This window comes from Anser anser (assembly GCF_964211835.1).
Source record: "Anser anser genome assembly, chromosome: 15".
In the NCBI taxonomy this organism is placed as follows: Eukaryota; Metazoa; Chordata; class Aves; order Anseriformes; family Anatidae; genus Anser; species Anser anser.
The window spans coordinates 12,697,085-12,719,696 of NC_139736.1; the positions used below are offsets into that span (position 1 = coordinate 12,697,085).

Here is a 22,612-nt window from a genome sequence, read left to right on the forward strand (position 1 = left end):
CCAGTACAGAGGGGTTTGTGGCTCTGCTGGTGTGCGTCTTTCCATGGGAGCTGTGCAGCTCCGCTCTGGGCAGCAGCAGCCGAACCATTCTGCAAGAGCTCTGAAATTCGTGGAAGACTGGTGCACAAAAAAACGGGAAGATGTGAGGAAAGAGAACAAGACGGTGCTCGTGTGGGGTTTTCTGCTGCTGCGAGGTGCTGAGGAGGGGCCGTGGCTGAGAGCAGGGAGGGTAACTGCAGCTGCACGCTGACACAGAGCGAGGGAATGGCACACGCTGAGGAGCTGCAGATGTTTGGACGTTGGCAGGGGTTTAGGTGGAGCTGCTGGTACACAGCTCAGTTTGCAACCGTGAGGGGTGCTGGGGAAAGGCTGCCCCATGCTCATGTGGGGACGGTGGAGGTGGTGGGGGACCCTCGGCACAGGTGAGACAAACAACGGGTGCAGTTCTGTCCTGGCTGGCTGGTGCCGGAGGTGTCACCAGCCTTTTGGGGTCTCACTTGGGCGACAGCAGATTTTGTGCTTCAGAGCAAAGTTGCGGTGCCCAAATGAGGAGCAGCATCTCTCCGTGGGTCAGCTCAGTGGGCTGTTTGGTCACTTCCCCAAACTGCAGAGATACTGAGGCTAAGCAGGGTAAATCCAGGCTGAAACACGCACTTAGGGCTGTACTGACCTCACATTTTACCTCGTCCCCACCGGAGGTAGGGCAGGGCCTGGCCAGGCTGCTCGGGCATCCCTGGCTGCAGGGCAGTGGGGTCGGCGCCCTTTGCTGCTGTCCCGAGGGGAGGCACTGGGGCGGTGGGCACAGAGGGGGATAAGGAGGTCTGAACCTGGAGCCTTGGCTCTGCTCTGTGCTTCCAGGTTGGTCTCGCTCCTTCCTGGGTGCCAGCTCTCCAGGACGGGCACGAGTCCCCTGCTTGCTGACGGACACCCCAGATGAGACCTTTGGGACCCACTCTGCGCAGGTTTTGGAGTGCTTTGCACCTGCAGGCGTGGGGCTTGCTGCTGGGGCTGCCCAGCAGTGCCCTGCTGCTGCCGCGGCTCCTCGGCCCCGCTGCTTTTGGCCTTTGCCAGTGGCACATCCAGCAGCGCTGTGACCATGGCCCGCTCTGACGTTTTCGTTTCCCCGTGTTTTTGAGAGACGTATTCATTTCTTTGTTCGGGAGGAAGAAACAAAGGTCACCCCTTGCTAGCAACTCATTAAAGTGAAACAATGGGAAGAGCAGCGACCGGCCGAGGCACTGGCTCTGGGGCCGGCTCCTTGGGGCATGTGTGACGCTGCCTTTGTGGGCGCAGGAGCGGGGCGGCCACCGGTGGGGGGGCATTGCAGGGAGTCCCCCTCCCACAAACCGGTTCAAGGCATCGCTGGAGGACCTCAGCGTGTGTTAGGGCTTTTATTTGTTTGTTTTGGGAGAGTGTGTGTGTGCACAATGCTCATTAGCCCCACTGTCATTAGGAAAAAAAAAAAAAAGAGTATTTCATGAAAATTTTCTCCTTGTCCCCTCCCGAGCTTCCCGGCTTTGACCAGTTCTGTTTCCTTCATGTGGGAGGCAGCTGCATTTGTCTCAATAATTGCATTTCCCTGCTGCTATGTACTGCTGAGGACTTGGTGACACAATGAAGATGTGAAGCGTTCCTCTTTCCCAGGCCTGGCACTGGAGGTTTGGCTTCTGGGGACATCCTGGCCTCCCTTCTCTCCAGGATGCCCGTGTGGGGTTTGAAGTCCATCTGGCATTTGCAAGGCAGAAACGCTGCTTGGAGCTGATGGTCGCACTCGGGACTGATGTGGGGAAGGAGCCACTGCTCCATGTCTGCAAGGCATCACTTGCCTCGCTGGAGTCCGCTGCCTGTCCCAGTAGGAGGAGGTAATGGACACCATGTGCATGGGGGACGGCCTGTCTGTGCAGAGGGGTGCCTGGCGCCTCTACACGACCTTCCTGCTAGGCCTGTTGGCGTCCAGACACCCACACAACCCCGTCACTCCCCGTGCCAAATGCCGTCTATCCGGGCTGCCCCCGGGGAGTCACGGTGCTGCACGTGGGGGGAGCGGGCAGACGCTGCTGCGGGCCGCCGTGCAGGTTCCCCACAGGTCCCTGACCGTCCCAGCCATGTCCCCAGGGCGCCCTGCCACCTCGCAGCACCCTGCTGGGGTGGGAAGCGTGGTGGGGGGAGTACACCCCTGGCCTGGGTGCTGGGTGGGCACCGGGGTGCTGGGCACGGGCACGGGTGGGAGAAGGAGCAGGCGCCCCGAGGGGCTCACGGGGGTGGGAGACACCCAGCCGGGGCCTGCCAGGCTTTCGTTATTCCTTCAATGATGCATCGGTAAGGAGCTGGCAAGGCCTCTCGGGGCGGAGCAGGGCCTTTGCCCGGCAAGGCTGCGCGGCTCCGGGGGCCCGGGCAGCTCCCGGGGCCCTCCAGCTCCCGGCCGCCCTCCCGGGGCCCCGGGGCCGCGCTGCGCTTCCCCGGTGCGCGGGGAGGTGGCAGCAGAGGCCCTGCGAGAGCGGCGAGGGGCGGCGGGGCCGCGCCGGGGGCACCGGGGGGGGCTGCCGGGTCCCGGTCCCGGTCCCCTCCGGGGGGCGCCCGGGACGCCCCTGCCCCGGCTGCGGGCGCCTTCGGGGCACCGGGGGCGAAGCCGCTTTTAGGCCCGAGATCAGGGTTCAGCACCTCGCCCCCTTTGCTCGGCCCGGGGCTGCCTCCCGGGGCCGGGAGCGGGGGAACGCAGCCCGTGAGCCCTCGGGGCTGTCAGAGCTGAGGCTGAACCCTGATCCCGGCCTGGCCCGGTGCCCGCAGCCCAGCCAGACCTAATCTGGGTCCGTGCGCTGCCCATGGTTAATGAGGTATTGTGTACGGATGTGTCTGAGTGTGTGCACGCACACGTCCTGGGCTCCGGGTGTCTCGCTCGGTGTTTGCATCTGTCTGTTAGCGAGTTCGGGCATCTGGGGCTGTTCCCCGTGCCTGATTGAATATCTGCTCGGGAGCGTGTTTGTGTATCTGGGGAGCTTATCGCCTGCGTCTGTCCGCACGTGGAGGTGTTCGCAGCTGACGGCATTTGCGCGCTTGCCGTGTTTGCACGGTGCCCGTGGGTCACGCTGGGAGCCGCTTTGCCCACCCTGGGGACACGATGAGCGACGGGGAGGGGTCCGGCCCCTGCAGGTGGGAGAGGGCCGGCAGGCGGGGAAGGGCCGGCGGCAGGAGGATCGCAGCCACCCGCACATGTGCTGCCCACCCTGTCATCGCCTCCGTGAGGCATGGCTGGAGCTGGCCGGGGGATGTGCCCCCCAGCCCTCTCCCTCTGTCATGGAGAGCCAAGCCTGCATGCCGGGAAAATCACCCAGTGGTGGAAACCACCCCCACTGGAGCACGGCACTCCCTGCTCTGCGCTGTGGCCGCGGGGGTGTTTGGCTGCAGATATTTACCGAGCAATTTGCATTCAATTACAGAAGCCGGAAGGACTGGGAGGATTTTCCTTCTGGTTTTCTCTCAACCGAAGCCAACTTGTCCGAATTACAACCTAGGAAGCATCTCATTAGTGGGAAGTGAGGTCTCCAAAACACAGAGCTCGCGGAAAACTTTCCCCCGAGGGGCAGGGATGCGGGCTGGCCGGCGTATGCGAGGATGAGGGCTCATCTGCATGCCGCTGTCTCTCACCCGTGGTAGCCTTCCCAAGCCAAGGCCTCTCCCATGGCACCTGAGCAAAGAGGAGAGAGGCTTTTTCAGCTCATCACGTCACGTCTCCGTCTGGCTCAATGGGTACTTCAGTTCTGCTGGGTCGAGGTCTGGCTGTCCCTCCTCCTCCTCCTCCTCCTCCTCCTGCCCGCACCTCAACTCAGGCCAGGAGGTGAAGGTCGAGCGCGGTGCTGGGGAAGGTGCTGAAAGCGATGCCTTCAGCCTTGCTGACAGCAGGGCTGGAGCTCGGTGAGAGCTGTCATCCCTGGTGGGGGGATTCCCTCACCCAGCCTCTGGGAGGTCTGCGTCCCACCAGGACCCACACCCCATGGGGGCCGAGGCCTCTGTGTCTGCCTCCCCCGGGGGCTGCCGGCCACCTATGTGGGGCTGGCGGGGCCGTGCCAGAGCTGGGGACCTTGTCTCCATGTCCCCGCAAGGAGACAAAGAGGGGATGGGATGGATGGCAGAGGTGTCTTCTTCCCTGTTTTGAGAACGGCAGAGCTGGCAGCTGTGCCTGGGTTTACTTGGCTGCAAGGCAACTTTCATGCCAATAATGAAATGCCCTTCCAAAAATGCTTTCCTGGATAGAGCTCATGTGCAATCTGCTGAGCCAGCTTCTTCCAGGGGCTGAGCCTGAGCCATGGGGGGAGGCACGAATCCGTCATCCTCCTGCTGACCGTGGTGCTCAGGGGGGCACGTGCTGGCTGACGTGGCTGTTGCTGGCCGTGCCTGTGGGGCACTGAGTGTGCTGACCCTGCTCACCTGGCCACTGCCTCGTCCTGGCAGACCCCGTGGGTTGCTGTGGGGACCTGTGCCTGGCTGCTGGTGTCATGCCCAGGCGCCCGCTGTCCCCCTCCAACCACCCCACCTGTTCCTGTGCTGCAGGTGGCCCTGGGACCCCCAGTGCTGCCCAGCTGGGCCCCCCCACCAGGCACTGGGAAGGGGCTCCCCCCTTGCTGGGGTCGGAACCGGGCAGCCCTGGACCCTGCAGCATGCAGGGGCTGGGTGACAGCGGTGCCTGGGACCGTGCTGCAGCCCGTCCCAGCTCCTTGCTCCATTTCCTGATGGCTGTAAGGCTGTAGCTGCCATTTCAAGGTTGAATTTGATGAGCTTCAGCTTCCCAACGGGCGATCTCATGATGACTTTGTCTGCAGATGAGCCCCGCTCCTGCCTCCCGCAGCCGCTCCCGGTGCAAGAACCAGCACTGGGTGAAGGAAAGGCTCAGACGGGGAAAGCCAAGCCGCCTGCACCAGCACAGCTGCCCCGTGCCCCCAGCCCTGGTGGCAGAGGAGCATCTGGGTGTCTGTGCAGCTCTCCTGCTCTTTTCCCTTGACAAGACCCAGGAAGGCTGCCTCGGAGCCCCCAGCTCCCCGTGAGGACCCATTCCTCCTGCACACCCAGAGGGGGGCTTTCCACCTCCCCAGCAGAGGGGCAGCAGAGCGGTGCCCTGGCACAGCGCGGGGACGTGGGGCACGGCTCTCCGCCCCTCAATAGCATGGAGGGGTCCTGGTGTGCCTGACCCGCTGGGAAGGGAGATGGGACAGCCCCACGGCTCCCCTCCCCGGCCCCGCCATCCCGTTCGTCACCCCAGCCATTCATCGGGCCAGACAGATGCCCCCAAATAAAGGCCACCGTGATTGATACCCAAAGACAATAGGGTGGGAGGGGCCAGGCGGGCTCCTCGTGAATAAACATGAGGGTCTTTGGACACAGCTTCCTCTCTTCACAAAATGGGACTGATTGTGTGGCAGGCATTTAAAATTCAGCTGTGGTCGGCCCGTCTTCCAGTGCCCCCCAAACCGCTGAGGTGCTTCATTTATTTAATAATTTCCCCTCCTCCTCCTTTGCGCTCAGTCAGTGACAGACCTGGGTCCTTTCACGCTTTGTCCTCCCTCTTTCTTTCGTTCTTGCTCACGCTCCCTCTCTCTCTCTTTTTTATCTTCCTTCCTTTTCCTACTCCTTGTTTCTTTCTCTCCCTGGCTTTTGTGCAGGGGGCCGTGACGAATGGCTCAGAAAAGAGGGTGCTGTGAGAAACTGGAGCTGCGCTGGCGGAGTGGGTGGTGAGGACTTGGTGCTGGGGGCGAGGGGGGTCCTCCTGGAGCGGGGCTGGGGGCAGCGGTGGGGGCCAGGGGCTGCGCTGGGGCCTTTCCCCCTGTGTCTTTTGGAAGCCAGGCACCCGGGGCCGAGGGCAGCGTGCGCCTGTGCGGGATGGGGGTGCCGGGATGGGGGTGCCCCTGTGCCAGCACCGCCACTGCTGGTTCTGTGAGGCTGCCGAGGGGCTGCCCCAACATGTCACCTAATGGGGCCTGAAGCAGCCCCAGGGCTGGCACAGCTCCCGAGAACTGGGAGATGCAGACGGAGCGAGGTTGCGGTGGTTTTGGTGAAGGGCGCAGGGTCCGGGACTTGGGCCCTCAGTGCGCTGGGATGGCCTGGCTGAGCAGTGCCGGTGTTCAGATCCTGCACAAGTGGCTTGCTGCAGTCTGTGACAACGTCCCCATGGCTGGCTGCAGCCCCTGGTGCCTGCACACGTCTGAGGGAGCCACAGGGAGTCTGGGGCTGGTGGCACCACGGGTCCTCCTCTCCCCTGGTGCTCGGGGAGCTGCATGCCACGTGCTGGGACCACAGTGCCACACACCCCTGGAGGGGCCCGAATGCACGAGGGCCGGGTGTGGGACTCTCTGCACGCCGTGGCACCTCGTACCTGCTCTTGGCACTGTGGGGCCTGTTGCTGGGGTGCTCGTGGGCCTGCGGGAGGACCCCTGACACCGGTCCTGTGCCATGCCCACCGCATCTCGGCCTATCAAGCCGTGCCCCCCACGCTGAGCGATGCTGAAAGCCCCCGGGGTAGCTCCACCAGCAGCTCCTCGCTGCCCCGCTCTCCTGCCCCGTACCCTCGGCCCCCTGAGCCCAGCACCCACCGCGGCCCGGCCCGGGGATGGGTCCCCCCCATCCCGCTGCCCGCGGCGGGGCCTGGCCGGCTGGCAGCCCGCAGGGGCCGGGCCTGGCAGGCTCCAGCAGCGGGAGGGCTCCTGCATTACAATCCGGTACAATCTGTCCCCCTTCCCGCTGCCCAGCGGTAGGGGAGACGGTTACTGTTTAATCCCATTTGACAGCTCTTTCATCATCTGCCTGCCTCCCTCCAGCTTCCCCGTGGTTCCTCCAAGGCTCCTTTGTGGCTGTAATCAAAGCCTGGTGAGTGATGGCTGTTCGGGGGGGAGGGAAGGAAGGGACAGCGGAGGGTGGCTTGCCCGCCCTGAGAGCTGCTGGGGTAGTGGTGGCAGGTCCGCAGGGTGCTGGGTGCCTCTGGGTGCTGGTGGTGGGTGCTGGAGCACCCCCAGCACTGGGAGGCTGGCGGGACGCAGCATCCCCAGCACTGGGAGCTGGGCACCATTGCCATTCTACTGATGGACCCATACGGCTCTGCAGGGGCTGAGGGAAACGCACTGCTGCCTGTATTCATGCCTCAGAGCCAGGGAATCCCCGTCGCCACCCGCCTGGCCGGACCCTTCATAAAACCACTGCAGTTTCTGTCGTGGATTTCAACAGGCACTGCACAGTAGTGCCCTACCTTTGGCTAATTATAAACCACTGGGGGGCTTTATTGCCCCATCTGCCACCAGGCGTGGCGTCCAGGAGGATGGCCTGGTGCACGCTTCGGGTGCCTCCTGGACTGACTGGGCAAACCACGGGGTCTGTACCGAGGCGTCTCCTTGCTCAGGAGCAGCAGAGCTGGGCAGCGTGGGAACGCCCCCCCCAAAACGCGCCCCAAGCCCCAACGGACGAGGGAGAGCCAGAGGCAGGGCCCTGCACTTCCCAGGGAGGGAGCCTGCACGCCCATGGGTTATCGCCTGCATCAGGGCTCGGTGACTGTGCTTCCCAAGAACACATGTTCCCTCGTAAACCCGGGATCCGCTTATCTCAAAGGGCACATCCGACAATTAGCTTATCTGCTGTGAAAGTGAGGAACAGCTTTGGTTATCTGCCTGGCTTCCGCAAGCTGGAAAAAAAAAGGGGAAAGAGCCCCTGGAAGGACGAGGCACATACGCGGCATCCTATAAATAAAGTGACTGCGCCGTGAGTGTGCTGCAGACGGACTCCATGTGCTTGCAGCGGGGAGCTGGAGATGCCCCCAGGTTTTAAGGACTCTTGGTACTTCCTGGTGTCAGATCCTGCCTTTGGCTGCTGGCAGCTCTGCCAAACCATTCTCGGGCTGGGTGGCAATTTTTTTTTTCAGGGTGGGTTGTGGCCTCCAGTTAAACTTTGGGGGAAAATTTCAGCGAGGGAGGCAGGCTGTTTCCAAGAGTGAGGGCACGGGAAAATAAAGCATTTGTCCTTATTTTGTTTTAAAACTCTGCCTTTGAAGCAAGAGCTTGAAATTTGGCAAGTGGGGAAGGGAGAGAGGCAGAGATTTGTCTTACGTCCCTGGAATATACTCAAATTTGACCAAGTCAGAACACTTTATTTGGGAAAAAATGCACTTAGTGCAAGCTGGCCATCGGAGTGGCCCCCACACGGAGGTGCGGGTTCCCCCCTGCCAATACCCGTGCTGGTGACACCAGGGGACATCAGCCATGGCACGGCCGCTCGCTCGGCTCCTGGCCCGGCTCCTTCACCCCACAGCGGCAGGGCAGCAGCGGCAGGGATGTTTTGATTCTTTCTCAGATCAATCCTCATCCGCTGGCCTGGCTGAGTGGCACAGGTGCCTCTGGAGAGGGGCTGCCCTTGCCGAGCACCTGGGGCACCAAGCGCAGCCTGCAGCACGGGGATCAGTGACACCGGGGTTTATCAAGGGCTTCCCCGGTTGGGGTGTGCAGGCAGGTGAGCTTCTTTGTGCTCAGCTTCGTTTGGGGGTGATCCGCGCTGTTTTTCTCTTGTCCCCCGGAAATCCAGCTTGAATCACACAAAGCACGGAGTGTGAGCAGCACAGCACCACGGCGAAGCCATCCTCCGAGCCGCCAGGCACCGGCGGTGCTGTGCCAACAGCCCGGCCACGTGCGGGAGCAGAGCCCTGGCTGTGGGGTGCCAGGGTGCCCCGGGGAGACCCGCGTCACGGTGCCTCGTTGCTGGCCCCCAGCACGCCGTCCTCTTCATCCCCATCGGCTGCCCTGCGCACGGTGGTGCTGGCAGGGAACGGGGCTTCTCTCCAGTGGAGGGGTTGGAGAGGAAGCTGCTGAAAATGCTGGTGACAATTCAGAGCCTGCCTACGGGGTTGGGTGACCACCCAGGCGGTAGCACCCACCTCCCTGCCAGCCCCACCGCCTCCTTCTTGTGCCCTCCTGGTGAGGCTGGCGTGGGGGCAGTGGGCACCTTCCTGCCCAGGGTGCCCGCCCAGGACACTGCGTCCCTCGCCCCGAGGGAAAACGAAGCGTTGCCTGAGCTACTCTGCCGCAGTTTATCATCTGAGGAGCCGGTGACCTGATGAGTTGGTGGAGATCCCAGCTTCTCTCCATCAGGCTCCTTCCTCCTGGAGGCTGGTGCCTGGCTTGGAGGAAGGCTCTCGGGGCAACTGCTGCCCAGTCACGGCTGCTGCCTGCTCCTCCTGCCCCAGCCCTTTCTCCCCGCTCTCCCCAAAATCTGCATGAAGAAACAAGTATCTTGTTTGCAAGCTAAAAACTAGAAATGATTTATATGTTTATAAGCCCAGCTCTGGCTCTCTTTATTTTGGCAAAGGAATTGTTTGCATCTTTTCAGAATTCCTTCACCCAAACCACTCATTAGATATGAATTTCAAAACAGCCAGAGGGAGCGGGTGACTCAGGGGAATTAGCAAATGGCTTCCCAAAGCCTTTTACGTCAAGGCCAGCAGCTCCCTTTCCAGACCTTGCTGCCAGTGGCCCAGAAGACACACGCTGTCATCCAGCGCTGGGTCAGTGACCCCAAGGCAGTGGGTGCATCTGAGGACCTTGGCCTCCGGTCCCCAGCTGGCAGGTGCCTTCGTCACGAGGAACCCCAGCCGAGGGAACAGCCTGAAGAAGAGGGACTGGAACCGACGGCTCCATCCCAAAGCTTTCGGCGACCATGAGGACCTCGGCTGCAGGCGCTGGCCGTGGAGCTGGGACGTCCCCCCCAGCGCGGGTGCCCAGGGGCACCGGGAGGACGTCCGAGGGTCCCCGATGGTGCCGGTTCACCGTGGTGCCCAGCCGGCAGCAGGGAAGAAGGCGGCACATGGTGACAGCAGCGGCGATTGCCTGCCTCGATGTGGCTGTGCCACCCGCGGGTGGCGCGGGCATGTCCGTGGTGCCCTGGGGGCGCAGGGCACCTGGGGGGCTCAGGGCCAGCCCCACGCAGAGGCAGCCTGGTGCTCCTGGTGCTCCTCCATCCCGTGGTGCCAGGGGGCTCCCGCAGCCGTGGTCCTGGTCCCTGTGCTGCGGGAACCTCTCCTCCTCCACGGGCTCCGCAGTCCTGCCCCAGCAAACCCAGGCCCTTGTCTCGCAGGCAGAGATGAAAATAAACTCCAGTGAAGGGTCCTTTAACTTTCTCTACTCGAGTGAAAATAAATGCGATTTCCCCGCCACCCGGCCTTGTAAATTCCCCTCACTCTGAAATATCTTCCAGATATAGTAAAGAGACGGCTTTTGGCTATTTTTTTAAACATCTTTAACTGCTGTATATATTTCCAGGGAGACGTAATAAGCGCTACAGCTAATTTATCTGCATGTACTGTAAATATTTTCAGGAGATAGCAGAAAGGATTTCAAACACATGGCTTGGAGGATTGGCACACAGCATATGCTGGGTGGGAAGGACACCTTTAACCCTTCACCTGCCACTCCTCTTCCCTCCGTGGATGGCTGGTCACCTCCGTGCCCCCTGCGGCGAGGCTCCCTGTGGAGGGGGGCAGAGGCTGCTGCATTCCCCCCCCCCCCCCAAGGCTCCTGGCCCGTGGCTGCTGCTCCAGCTGACATCTGAGCGATGCTGGGAGCCGTGGTCCTCCAGTGCACGACAAGCTTTGGGAAGGGAGCAGCTGCAGTTTTACCCTCTGCAAGTCCCCTGCAGCCCCAGCAGCCCGCAGGTTTCTGCAGAGGTCGCAGCCCTGCAGGAGAAGCCAGGGCACCCAGTTAACCCTGAAACGGGCTGGCAGCCTCCTTTGGGTGGCGCGTTTCACTCCTCTCCCCTTCACTTGGGACATTTGTCTCTTCCCAAGCAGGTGGAGGTGCAGGCGTGCTCCCGTCACGGCTCTCAGAGGTGGGGATGAGGGGCACAAGCAGTGCCCACCTCTCGTGTCCTGCTCCTGGCCCCGTCTGTAACACCGTCACTCACCGGGGGCCGTCACCCACTGGGGGGAGAAGTCCCGGGGGGCAGGTGAGGGGGGTGCGTGGGGCTCCCCTGCACGGTGCCAGCCTCCCTGCGCCCTTCTGCACCAGCAGGGCATGGGACCGTCCTCGGGGCAGGGCTGGGGGGGCAGCGGGGAGCTGCTCAGAGCCGTGTCCTCCTGCGAGCCTGTGCCTGGTGTCAGCAGGGAGCTTTGCAAAGCACACGTCTCAGTTCAGTGCCTGCTAAGAAGCAAACCCAGCCCCGCGGCACGCACAGCCTGTCCCGGAGCCGCGGGTCACCGCAGCGGGACAGTCACCCTGTGGAGGGGTGACGGGCTGGCTGGCCAGGCAAACCCACCCTTGGGTGGGCACCCCTTGCTGCTGCCGCCTGTCCCCAGGAGTGACCTGGGCGAGCCCCGGGGCCCCACAGCCTCCGTCCTGGTGGCTGCAGGTCCCCTTCTGCATCCCCCGACCCCTGCTCCCACTGCACCTGCCTGGTGTGGCTGCGGGGGCGACCTGCGACTTTCTGCTTGCAACGAAGGAGGTTTTTTTCCTTAGGCTTGTGATTTTCTCCCAAGCCTCTTTTCTTCATGATGTAATTTAACACAAAGCAAGGACACGGAGTACCTATTGGCTTGGAGCCCACCCTAAAAATCATAAAAAGGAGATAAAAGCCTTTAAATGCTAAGCCCGTCCGAGGAGACAATAAAAGGCAAATGTCTTCCCAGTTTTATGTCTACGTCTTTAGCTTGATTTATGGAGTTTTTGCCATATTCCTTCATGGCTTGTGACTCTTCAAGCTGTTTGACTGTCGTAAAAGGACCATGGAGGCAAACTGCACCCGCTGGAGGCTGCTTGGTCTCTGAGTCCATCCCTGGCCCAAGCTGATCCCACCATGGGGCTGCCGTGCCCCAGCAGGCATGGGGAGAGATTCACCGCCTGCGGAGGGCGACGAGGAAGAGGAGGGCGAAGAGAAAGGGCCCGAATGTTTCCATTCAGCCTCCTCGCGATCGGCACGGTTTTGGGGAGAGAACAGCAAAGAGGATCCAGATGGGGAAACCGCAGCTGCTCCCTGCAAGAAGCGCTGTGCTTCCTTTGGGGAAGGGCAAGGGGCAGCTCGGGGCTGCGCGAGGGGCACGGGGCTGGGGGGACCGAGGCCATCGTGCAGCCAGAGCGTGCGGATCTGGAGATCATCAGCCCAGAGGCAGGATGCATGCATGCCTGGTGGGGCAGGGATGTGAAAGCAATTGCTCTCAATAAAACAATGCTTCCCTCCTCTGTTTCTTTCGGAAGCGGAGCTGTGAGCCCGAATGTCCTCGGCTGACTCTGGTGGTATGCCGGCCTCCTCCGAGGGGAGGCACCGTGTGAGGCTTGGGGCCCGGAGCAGCTGAGGAGGTCTCAGCTGGGGTGGGAGGATCTGCACCTGACACCCCAGGGTGCTGCGTGATGCTGGGTCGGCCCTGTGGGCCCTGCAAGGCACGTGTGTCCCCTCCCTGGTGCCACCGTGCGCTGCTGCACGCCGCAGGACACATGCTCAGCACTCGGCTGCCTCTCCATTTACTTCACCCAGCGAGAAGAAGGTGTCGGCGCACACCAATAGCACTCTTTTTTTGTCCGTTTCTGAAACCTCTGAGCTCCCAGGTCCAACTTCTGCAGCTCCAAGCAGCGACTTGGGGTCTTCCCAGCTGGTCTGTGGCCGGGACCCCCAGCTCGCCATCAGCCACCTCTCACACCTGCGGCCAGCTGGGAAAACACGCGAGGTGTGACCGCATGCTTAGGGGGTGCTGGGGGAGCAACGTGGGGGAGTAGAACTCGGATTGTCCTTAAAAGTCTCTAAAAATATATATTCTTGCCTGTAAAAAAATTAGTAATTTTAAACCGCAGGCAAATGCTTCACATTCCTGAGCAATGCTGCCCTCTGTTTACTGCCCTTATTGTTCTCAATGAGCTGGAACCGTGGAAATGAATATTCGCTCCGACCCCATCCTTCGCCCTGAGAAAGAAAGGAAGAAAGGGAGAAAAGGGAAAAAGAGCTAAAACTGCTGAAGGAAAACAGAGTCATTCTCCCCATGATTGAGTGAAAGAATAACATGGGACCGTGGAAACAGAGCTGCCAGGGCGCAGCAATTGATTTAAAGCGAACTCTGAATGCTGTCACCGTGGTGGTGCGCAGGGCTCGGCCCAGCCGGGGGTGGCTGCTGGGGTCCCCAAGACCCCCCCCAGCACAGAGGGGACACGGGGGGTGAGACACTCGGGGGTCACTGGCTGGGGGATTGCAGAGGGAGGAAGATTTAAAGCCCAGCCCGGGGCTTCCTGTTCTTAGGTTATCTCAGGCTGGGGCATTGCTGCAGACCACACAGGCACATGCCGAAATAATTTTTACTGGTTCCGCAATATAACGTGCAGCACATGGGGCCCGGAGCCGTGCTGTGCTGACAGGCTGCCTCAGCACGCCAGCACGCCACGGGGCTGCCAGTGCGCGGGGCTGCGTGGGGCTGGGCGTGGGCATGCGGGGGGGGCGCGCATCGGGACGCAGGGAGGACACGCATTGGGATGAAGCGGGGATGTGCGTTGGGATGAAGTGGGGATGTGCATCGGGCTGCAGAAAGATGTGCATTAGGATGCACTGGGGACGTGCGTTTGGGTGCGGGAGGATGGGCACTGGGATGCAGTGAGGACGTGCAGGCTTTGTAACCTTGTCCTGCAGAGCACCAAGGGCTTCCAGGCTGCTGGAGGCCAGGGAGCCAGGAACCTGCAGGACTCCTCACCTGGTTTTCTCTCCCCAGGTCATGAACTCGCTGCCTGAGGGCCGGGAGGAGCAAAGAAACCAAAGAACCTTTGCCCCAGACAGACGGCCCCATTAACCCACATCCGTGTAGGGACAGGACCAGGCACTGCGGCGCTGGGGGGGTGCCAGGGACAGAAGAGGGACCCGAGCACGGGACGGGCAGAAAGTGCCTCCAAGAACCCCAGCCCTGCCGTGCTGGCACCCTGGGCTGCGGGGTCTTTGTGGGGAGACCCACGGCCCCGGTGCCCGCTGCCGGCCCCGGCGTGGAGCTTGCTGTGGGGGCAGAGCCGGAGGGCCCTGGGGGTGGGCCCCATGTCACCTGCGCCGTGGGACGAGGGCCACGTGCTGCTGGCAGGGAGACGTCCCCGTCCCCACCGCGCTGCCCCCGTTAATCATCACGTCGAGTAATTGGGTGAGGGACCGAGCGGGCCTGCAGGTGTGGTGAGAGCAGGGGGCCCCACGGCCGTGGGCCGGTGCAGAAAGCTTTCAACTGGAATAGGGTTACCGGCAGGCAGCCCAGCAATGCCAGGGATGCGAGGAATCCCCTACCTGCTTCAAAAGGATGCATTCTTTATCGGCTAATTAAAAAAAGGGCAGTGGGGGGGGGGGGGCACACCGGTGTGCACCTGCTTGGGCAAACACCCGGCCAAGGTGGGGGGCGAGGGAGTGGGATGGGAGAGAGCCAGAGCAGAGAGCACCCGCACTTCGGATTTATCGGCAGGATTTGTTGTTAAACCATAGGGATGCCTCCTGTGGGCACTGCGTCCAGCTGGCACATCTCCCTGGCCGTTGTTTCCTCTTTCTCAGGTGTTGTTAAGAAGTGGGAAGGATGTTTTAAAATCTGGGTTTGGGGCAGAACTGCTTCGGCAGCAAATCAGTCTCAGTAGTATTGATCTGGGCAAAATTTCCAGTAGAAAAGAGGAAATTGTTCTCAGAGCTGGTAGGAGGTGAATGAACCTCACTTGGGCATTCTTTGATCCTGCTGAATCCTGCCCTTGCCTTCCCACAAAACATGCAGGGAAAGAGCATCCCTGAGCCCTCCACCCCTATGCTGAACCTGGATTAAATTGGCTGGTGGCTTCAAAAGTTACAGAGCTGGACAGAGACACCCACACATATCATGACTGTATAAACCTCATTTTCATTGGAAACCAAGCCAGAAATGAGATAGAGAAAGAAAGAGAGGAAGAAAAAGAGAAAGAAAGAAGGAAGGAAAGAAGGAAAGGAGAAAAAAGCGTGACGTAGTGGAAAGGAGCCATCCGTAAGCTGTCAGAGCAGTTTGTACACACAGCACAGCACTGATTTAATGAGATCATTTCACACCTTTAATTAAATAGGTGCAAATGGGACCGGAGGAGCTAGGGCTGGAGGATCCCAGTGGAGGACAAGGGCTGGCGGCTGCGGTGGCTCTGGGGAAGGGGACGGATCCCTCACCGGCTGTGCAGGAGGAACCACGGCGGGGTGGCTTGGTGCAGGTCCTGCGGCCGTGCCTCCACACCAGCGGGGACGGGCTGGGAGCAACGAGGGCAGGCGCTGTCCCCAAACCCTGCGGGAGCCTGGTGGCACCTGGCCAGGCCGGGGCTGGGACCTGGTCCCACCTGCGGAGCCCCAGGAGGGGACCCGGGGCGCTGGGAGGGGGCGGAGGGAGGAGCCCCAGCCTGGTGCCCGAGCTGAGGATTTGGGCAGCCGTGGAAATGCAGCTGGAGAGGTGGCTGGCTCCCGCTGTACATCCCCTCTGAAATGTGGCTGGGGTTTGCTGGGGGTCCCCGTAGGCCTCCTGCCCCACACCCAGAGGGGTACCAGCAGCAGGGCTGGGGGCTGTCTCTGTAACACCCACAGCTCTGAGGGACTTTCCTGCTGGCCACAGCGCCCAGCACAGAGCCCGCGTCAGGTAACTGGGGGCTTGCCCCATGGGTCATATCCTGCACCATGGCCCAGCCCCTACCCGTGGCCAGCCCTTGCAGGGGACACAGGTAGATGCACAGGCAGCAACGTGTGGCACTTGGGGATGGCTCCTGGAGCCCTTTTCTCCCAGAGCAGTGGGGCCCCAATGTAGCCCCTGTGCCTGGGGCTGACACAGCACCGTGTGCCTGCTGCTCTGCCCTGCCCCGCTCCTGGCCCTGCCGGCGTGTGGGGATGGCACCGTCCCACTGGCCGCTGGGGACAGGAGCTGGGGACAGACAGATACCCCCTGAGCTTCCTCCCCTGTGCCTCTTTCCTCGCTCTTGGCTCAGCCTCCCCTCCGCTCTCCGCCTGGCTCTGTGTGGCCCCGTGCCAGCTGAAAATTAATGTCCCCTCCCTGGGGACATCTCTCGCGCTGGCACAGCCCCGCTGGCCACGGCTGCTGGCAGAGCTGGGACCCAGGCAGCAGGGAGGGCAGGGGGGCAGGGGGCCCGAGAAGCCCCCCCTAGGAACCGTGCACGCCCTGCACTCCCTAGGAAGCCCCCTGCACAGCCTGGCAGGAGAAGTTCCTCCCTCCGCGATGCCTGGGAGCAGGACGGCAGCACGGCCCTGGCCATGGGCACACCGTGACCCCCCCCCAGCCCCTGCTGTGGGACCTGGAGCTGAGCCTTGGCAGCGGCCCCGAGCAGCCAGGCAGGGACAGATGGCTCTCGGGCGTGCGGGGAAGGGTGTGCGAGCAGGGTGTGTGCGGCACCCTGATGCTCTTTTGGTACCCGCCTTTCCTCGCCGGGGCGGAGTGGCTCCCGGCTTTCCATCACCTCCTGCCATGCCAGGGGGCGTGGGCTGTCACTGCCGCCCCGTCCTCATTGCTGCTGGCAGCAGGGCTGGCTGCCTGTCCCCATCGGTGCTCCCCGGGGACAACATACTGCTGCTGCTTGTGCCAGCAGTGACAAGGCTCTGCCACCAGCCACCACCCCGTGTGTGCAAACACACGCAGCTACGTCCCTGAGGCCAGCACGCCAGTTCCATCCCGGGAACACCTGCTCGTTCCCTGCCAACACAGCACATGCGCTGGCGGTCTTGGGGCCACCCGGGACTGGGCTGGCAAGTGGCCGGGGACAGCTCTTCCCCAGCTGAGTCTGCGAAGCCACCAGGTGGACAAGAAGCAGTACCGGTGGCGTGGCCGTACTTCTGAGCCATCCCCTCCTGCCACCCTGCTTCAGATGACGAGCCCTAAAGGGACATTTCAGGGCGAGGGCATAGGGACCTCAGCTGTTTCTCCAAGAAGAGCCTGAAGCCGAGTACAGGACCTGGCCAGATTTTGCGGTGTGTTCAGCGGTGTGCAAGCAGCTCACGTGTCCCTTGCTCTGGAGCAAGGGCTTTTAATTTAGCACGCCTGCATGCTGGAGCTGGGGACATACTGCTGGGGGAAAAAGCCAGGTGTGGCTAAAACGCCCGTCCTTGGGGACCCCTGCATTGGTGGCGGTGTGGCACGGGCTGGCAGCCAGCCCCACGCCCCCTGCCCATCCCTTGCAGGGATCGCCGTGACATCTTCAGATTTTCCGGCAACAACGTGAGAAGCTGAGCTGCCCCCGAGGAGAAAGCAGGGGCGGGGGGAGCAGTAGGAAGAGGGAGGGGGCGCTTCCCCTCCTAATTTCAATAAACTAAATGAAAGGGGTGGAAAATTGGTATTTCATGCAAAACTTGGCAAAGGTTAAACCACTTCCAGATGCTGTCTCAGAAGGTTTTGCTCCAACCTGATCTGTTGCAGATAAAGTTGTAGACGCCCCTGCCAGATATTGTATTACATGCCAGTGGAGTTTCCAAGCGGTGCTGTGATCCAGTCGGCATTTTGGGCTACGTTGTCCCATAAATGGAACAGGAAGGGCCCAGCAATATCCCCACGGCCAAAAGCCTGGCCTGGGGCTATGCTCAGCATCCCTCGGGGGCCTGCGGGGCAGTGGGGTGGCCACGCAGGGGCAGCTTGGTTGTGGCCCCAGAGTAGGGGACCAGGCACAGGACAGCCGCTGCTGGATTTTAAGGTTGGGGAAACTGAGGCACGGCCAGGCCAAGACTGGAGAGGGGCTGCCAGCCCCACCGGACCACCTCTCTGCTCCTCTCCTGGCTGTGTTGGGGAAAGGAGCCTCCGCGGCCAGCGCCGGGCTGGCACACCTGCCCATCGCCAGCGTTCCTGCCCCCTGAGTCTGCTTCCTGCCCCCCCCGCCCGCCTTTCGCCCCCGCTGCCTTTCGGCCTCTGCTTGTTTTCTTAGAAGGCGGCTCCTGCACTCACCGAGCCCAACAATTTCCTGCCCGGGCAAGCGCATTCCTCTCCCCCAGTGCAGGTCCCTCCCGCCGCTTCCCCACCTTGGGGCTGGATGCTGCTGCCAGAGCAGCCCGGCCCCGTGTCCTCCCCTGCCCTCCCGCTGCCCTGCCTCAGTTTCCCCAGCTGGTGCCCCTTGCTGCTTTTGGGTACCGTGGGGATGCAGAATCCTGTGGCCTGTGTCAGCCTCCCGGGGAACTGGGGTGCGCCAGGAGGTGCCCCTGTCCCCCGTGGCGGTGCCGGAGGGGAAGGGATGGCTGAGTGCCACTGGGACCTGGGGACCAGGAGTCCAGCCCCAGCGTTGGCTCAGGGCACGCTGTGGCTGAGAGTTGCAGCAGTGCTGGTGGCACCAGGACGTTTCCAGGCTCTCCGATGGCAGAGCACCCTCGGTGTCCCCCTGCCCGTGGCGCTGGAGGGTGAACCGGCGAGCAGGATGGAGCCGCCAGCAGCGACAAGGCGATCCCTGAGGCACGCTCCTGCCCTGACCGGCGACACCTTTCCACTGCACGAGCCGGGAAAACACTGGAGCAACGGTGGGAAGGTCACCCAGCACAGCCAGGGTGGCACTGGGGACACCCAGCACAGCAGGGTGACACCACCTCGGGGCACCGAGCCTTGGCACCCATGTGGGGCTGGTGCTGCTGGGGGTCCTGGGGCAGAGCCCGTTGGGTGCCCCCAGGAGGCCACCGCCAGGTGCCCGGTGGCCTGGGGGAGCAGGCAGCATGCCCAGGGGCCCTGACGGCTGGGGCTGGGGCTGGAGGGGTTTGGGGCATGGGTACACGCAGGGGCCGGATGCGCCCTTCCCTCTGTGCGCTGCCAGCGCAATACCCACCCATGGCCCGAAAAGAAAGAAAAGCCCCAGCCCGCCTGTCAGGAAACCTCAAATCAGGGCCAATGTTTTCAAAAGTTTTTTTTTTTCTTTTTTTTTTTCTCCTCTCTCTTTTAACACATCTGCCAATATAATCTGACCTTTTCCAAATAAATAAAGCCCGCGCGCTCCAGCTTTGATCCCGCGCTCCAAATTTTCTATTTACTTAATTGGCCCATCCAAGGTCTGAGCGAGCCGCGGGCCGGCAGCTGCCGCCGCCGCATTCCTGGGGGCTTATCGCCCCCCGCTCACCTGGTTGTCATTACCGCGGGGCCGGCTGCGCCCCCGCCACGGCCACCACGGCCCTGCCCCAGCCACCCTGGGGGCTCCCAGGGACCCTCCCCGCTTGTGGGGTGCCCGCACTGGGCACTGCCCCCGTTCCCCCGTCCCTGGGGCCCTGCTGGCCCCATCTCCATTGAGGGTGGGGGCTTTCGGGGGCAGCGCAGGGAGGGATGCTCCTCTGATGACCGGAGCCTGATGCGCTGCACCGAGGTGCTTCTGTGTCCATTCAGTTCACAGCGTGGTGATCCTCCCTTTGTTAGGGACTGTAAATGTCTCCCCCCTGGTAGCAGGAGGGAGTGCAGAGCTCCGTGCCATGCGGGTGCCCAGAAGAGGCCACTCCTGAGCAGTGGCCATCCCTTCTCCGACGAAGAACCGCATGGCAGTGGGGACCAGGCCCTCATGTGCAGCCCCCCCACTGGGCAGCCGGGACAGCTCTGGGTCCACAGGGAGCACCCCTGGGAAGTCTCTGAGGCTGGCAGAGCTGGGGGGCTGGATGGTGCCAGGGGGCTCTCCCAGGAATGGGTTTTCCCCTTGTCCTTCTGCTACACTGCAATGCCAGGGCAGAGGAGGCTGCTGGACCCCAAGAGTGGGAAGCGTGGGGTAGCTCCTGTGCCTTCCGCTGTTATTTTTCGGTCCAGGAAAAGTAAAGATGTGCAGGAAGGGCTGAAGGCAGACCCAGACATATTTCTTGCTCCTGTGTTTTTCCTCCACATACTGGCCAAGCTCGGTCCTGCTCTGAAGAGGCAGAGGCTGCTCTTTCTGCCTTTGGTTTCTCAGCTTCTCCAGGCGCTAAGCATGGGCAGTGAGCACAGGTTGAGCCCTGGGAGCACGCAGCGAGCAAGCATGCTCACTGTGCAGAGCTGTGCAGGACGGACACAGGCACTGTGGCATCCACAGAGCCCCTGGTGGGCTGCTCCTGGCCACAGCAGCCCCCCAGCCCCGCAGGGTGGCTCAGCACGGCCACACACGGGCTGTCAGCGGGAGGGGCTGGGCTGGGCTGTGCTGCTGCTTTCTCGTGCACTCCTTCACCCCTCGACACCCCCAGCTCACCTCCGGCAGATCTGGTTCTGCTTTTTCACATCGTGCCTCGTAATTTATAAGCTGGGGCAGCTGGTGGACAGAAGGAATGCTTTGCTCCTGAGCAGCCGTGGGATGGCACTGCCAGACACCCCATCTCGGTGACGGATGGGGACCGCGGCACAGGGCGATGGGCTGTGCCCAAGGCCCTGCAGAGGAGCAGCAGGGCTCTGGGGTGCTGGCTGATGGCTGCCTCCAGCCCTCCAGTGTCACCGCCACCACCAGAACCTGCTGGGGATTCACAGCGCTTGGAGCACGCCCAGCGCGAGGGGACGTCACCCACCGCTGGCTTTCCCTGACGTGCTTCCTTTTTCTCCACACCCATTCCTCTGGAGCTGGGATGAGTCCTTGCAGCCCGCTCACACCGCTCCCAGTGGGTCCCGGGGTGACGAGGGTGCTTCGATATGAGTGACCTCTCCAAGAGCTCCGTCCTGCAGGGAAGGGAGGCATGTGGCTCCCTGACGTCCACCTGGCCACATGGGTTCACCTGGGGACTGAGAAAGCTCTGTGCTGTCCTTGCCGAGCCAGGCCTGCTGCCAGAGATCTCGGATGGCTTTGCAGTCCCAGCTCTCCTGCTGCAGCTGCGTCCTCAGCTCTGTGAAACCTCCCCGGCTGCCTCCTGCGTTGCCTGGCTCTGCCTCGGCCACCCCAGGCAGGCACCGTGAGCTCACCCAGCCCCTGCGGATCCCTCTGCCTGGCGGGCTGCTTGCGTCCCAGTGACCATCTCAGCCTGGCAATGCCTCCTGGTGACACCCAGCAAGGCCCCAAGAAACCTCCCCCTCCTCCAGGAGGGTGCCGTGGGCAGCACCAGGAGGCGGTGGGGAGGGAAGGGAAGGTGGTGTCGGGTGGGATTTCCACATCTAACATGCTGACATTTCCCAAGTAGAAGCCAGTCACTCAACATCTGGCCGAGAATATTGCATCTTGCTTAAGAGCAACTCCAGATGTTCCCGAGACCTTTTTTTCATTATTTTATTTCTTTCTTTCATTCTTTTCTTCTCCCCCCCCCCCCCCCCAACCCCTCCCAGCCACTCTTGACTCACTAAATCAAGGGAGACAGGCTTTTAACTCTCTGGAAAGAAATAAACGACTCAATGGTGAGATGAAACGAATTCTCTAGAACCGTGTGAGCAGATGTGTGCTGGGGGAGGGCGAGGGGGGGCAAGGTAAGGGAGATCAGGAGAGAGAGGGGCACGTGCACGTGGCATTCTCTTTAGCATGAGGCGTCCCAGCTGGGGACAAACCCACAGTCTGATGGCCGGAGGGATGTGCAGCCTGCTCCGAATGTGCTGGGCTGGTAAAGGCAGGACTTGTGGCTGGAGGGAAATGGGGAAGGGACCAGCTCCTGTTTGGCTGGGTGGACTGATGATCTCTCCAGTGTAATTGGGTCCAGTTCTTACCGCCTGGAAGTGGCTCGGAGCCGAGGAGGTCAAGAGAAGGATGAGTCTGGTATGTCGATGACGCTCATCCAAAGAGGTGATTTATCATCTCTGATGGGAAGGGGAGAAGGAGCAGCCAAACAGCAAGAAACTGGGGAAAAGAGAAAGTGTGGTGGGAGGAGGGGAGAGGTCAGAGGCGAGAGAGATGAGTAAGAGAAAGGTGGAGGAGGGTGGTGGGAACGTGGAAGGGAGACCCAGAGATACAGAGACATCTGTGCATTTCTCTGTCGTGTTTCTTGACTCCTGTTGAGAATCTGTCCTGGTCGGCCCCACAGCATCGGTACCGACCACGTGTTGTACAGGAAACAGTCTCAGATGCCTCTGATGTCCTAGACCTGCTCCATCTCTTCAGGTGGAGAACCACTGGCGTGGTGCCTGTTTGCCATTATCCACGCTGTCCCCTCCCGAGCCATCAGTCCTGGCTCCATCCATTTGTCAGAGCTGCCTTGCCCATGTTTGAGTGCTCCCAGGCTCTGCCAAGCTCAACCCTTCCCTGTGGGGCTTTGTACTCTCCTTACAAAAGACGGGAGGCTTAAACCATCGACTTTCTTCTCTTCCTACATCTGCAAAGTTACCCTGACAAAAGGAGTTGGGGGAGCACAGGACGATCTCACCTTGCTGCCTCTCCCCTTCCCTCAGAATTAACAAACCAAGCTGTCGGATGAGCACTGCTGGCAGCCAAGAGAAGCGATGGCATTCACCTCGTGGAGGCTGGAAACCAACCCAGGAGAGCTCATCTCAGAGAAACGCCCCACGAGGAGGGAGTTAGGATGTCAGAACCCAGCTCCGCATCACTGAACCAATGCCAAAACCCAACGCTGACCCAGGAGCAACCAAGGTCCAAGCACCTCTAAGGCAGCGCTCAGTACCTGGTGCCGACCTGCTCATACCGATGTCTCTGTGAGGCTTTGTGAGGCTGATTCTTTGCCTGGTGAAGGTCAAACCACCAAGCATGAGGAGTGGTTCCTCTTGCTTAGGCTCCCTCATGGCTATGACACAAAGGCTTCTGGTTTTTGGGGA

At 61.6% G+C, this 22,612-nt stretch overlaps 1 long non-coding RNA gene across 3 annotated transcripts; it reads left to right on the plus strand.

Annotated features, from left to right (window-relative positions):
- Positions 1–2,559: 2,559 nt before the first annotated feature.
- Positions 2,560–14,804, plus strand: LOC310881854. Of its 3 annotated transcripts, XR_014572640.1 has the most exons (4): positions 2,560–5,470; positions 5,655–5,723; positions 6,777–6,855; positions 7,090–14,804. It is a non-coding gene; the product is annotated as an uncharacterized lncRNA (long non-coding RNA). The 3 variants fall into 3 exon arrangements; XR_014572639.1 differs by having other exon boundaries at positions 2,560–5,723; XR_014572641.1 differs by lacking the exon at positions 5,655–5,723.
- Positions 14,805–22,612: the final 7,808 nt, after the last annotated feature.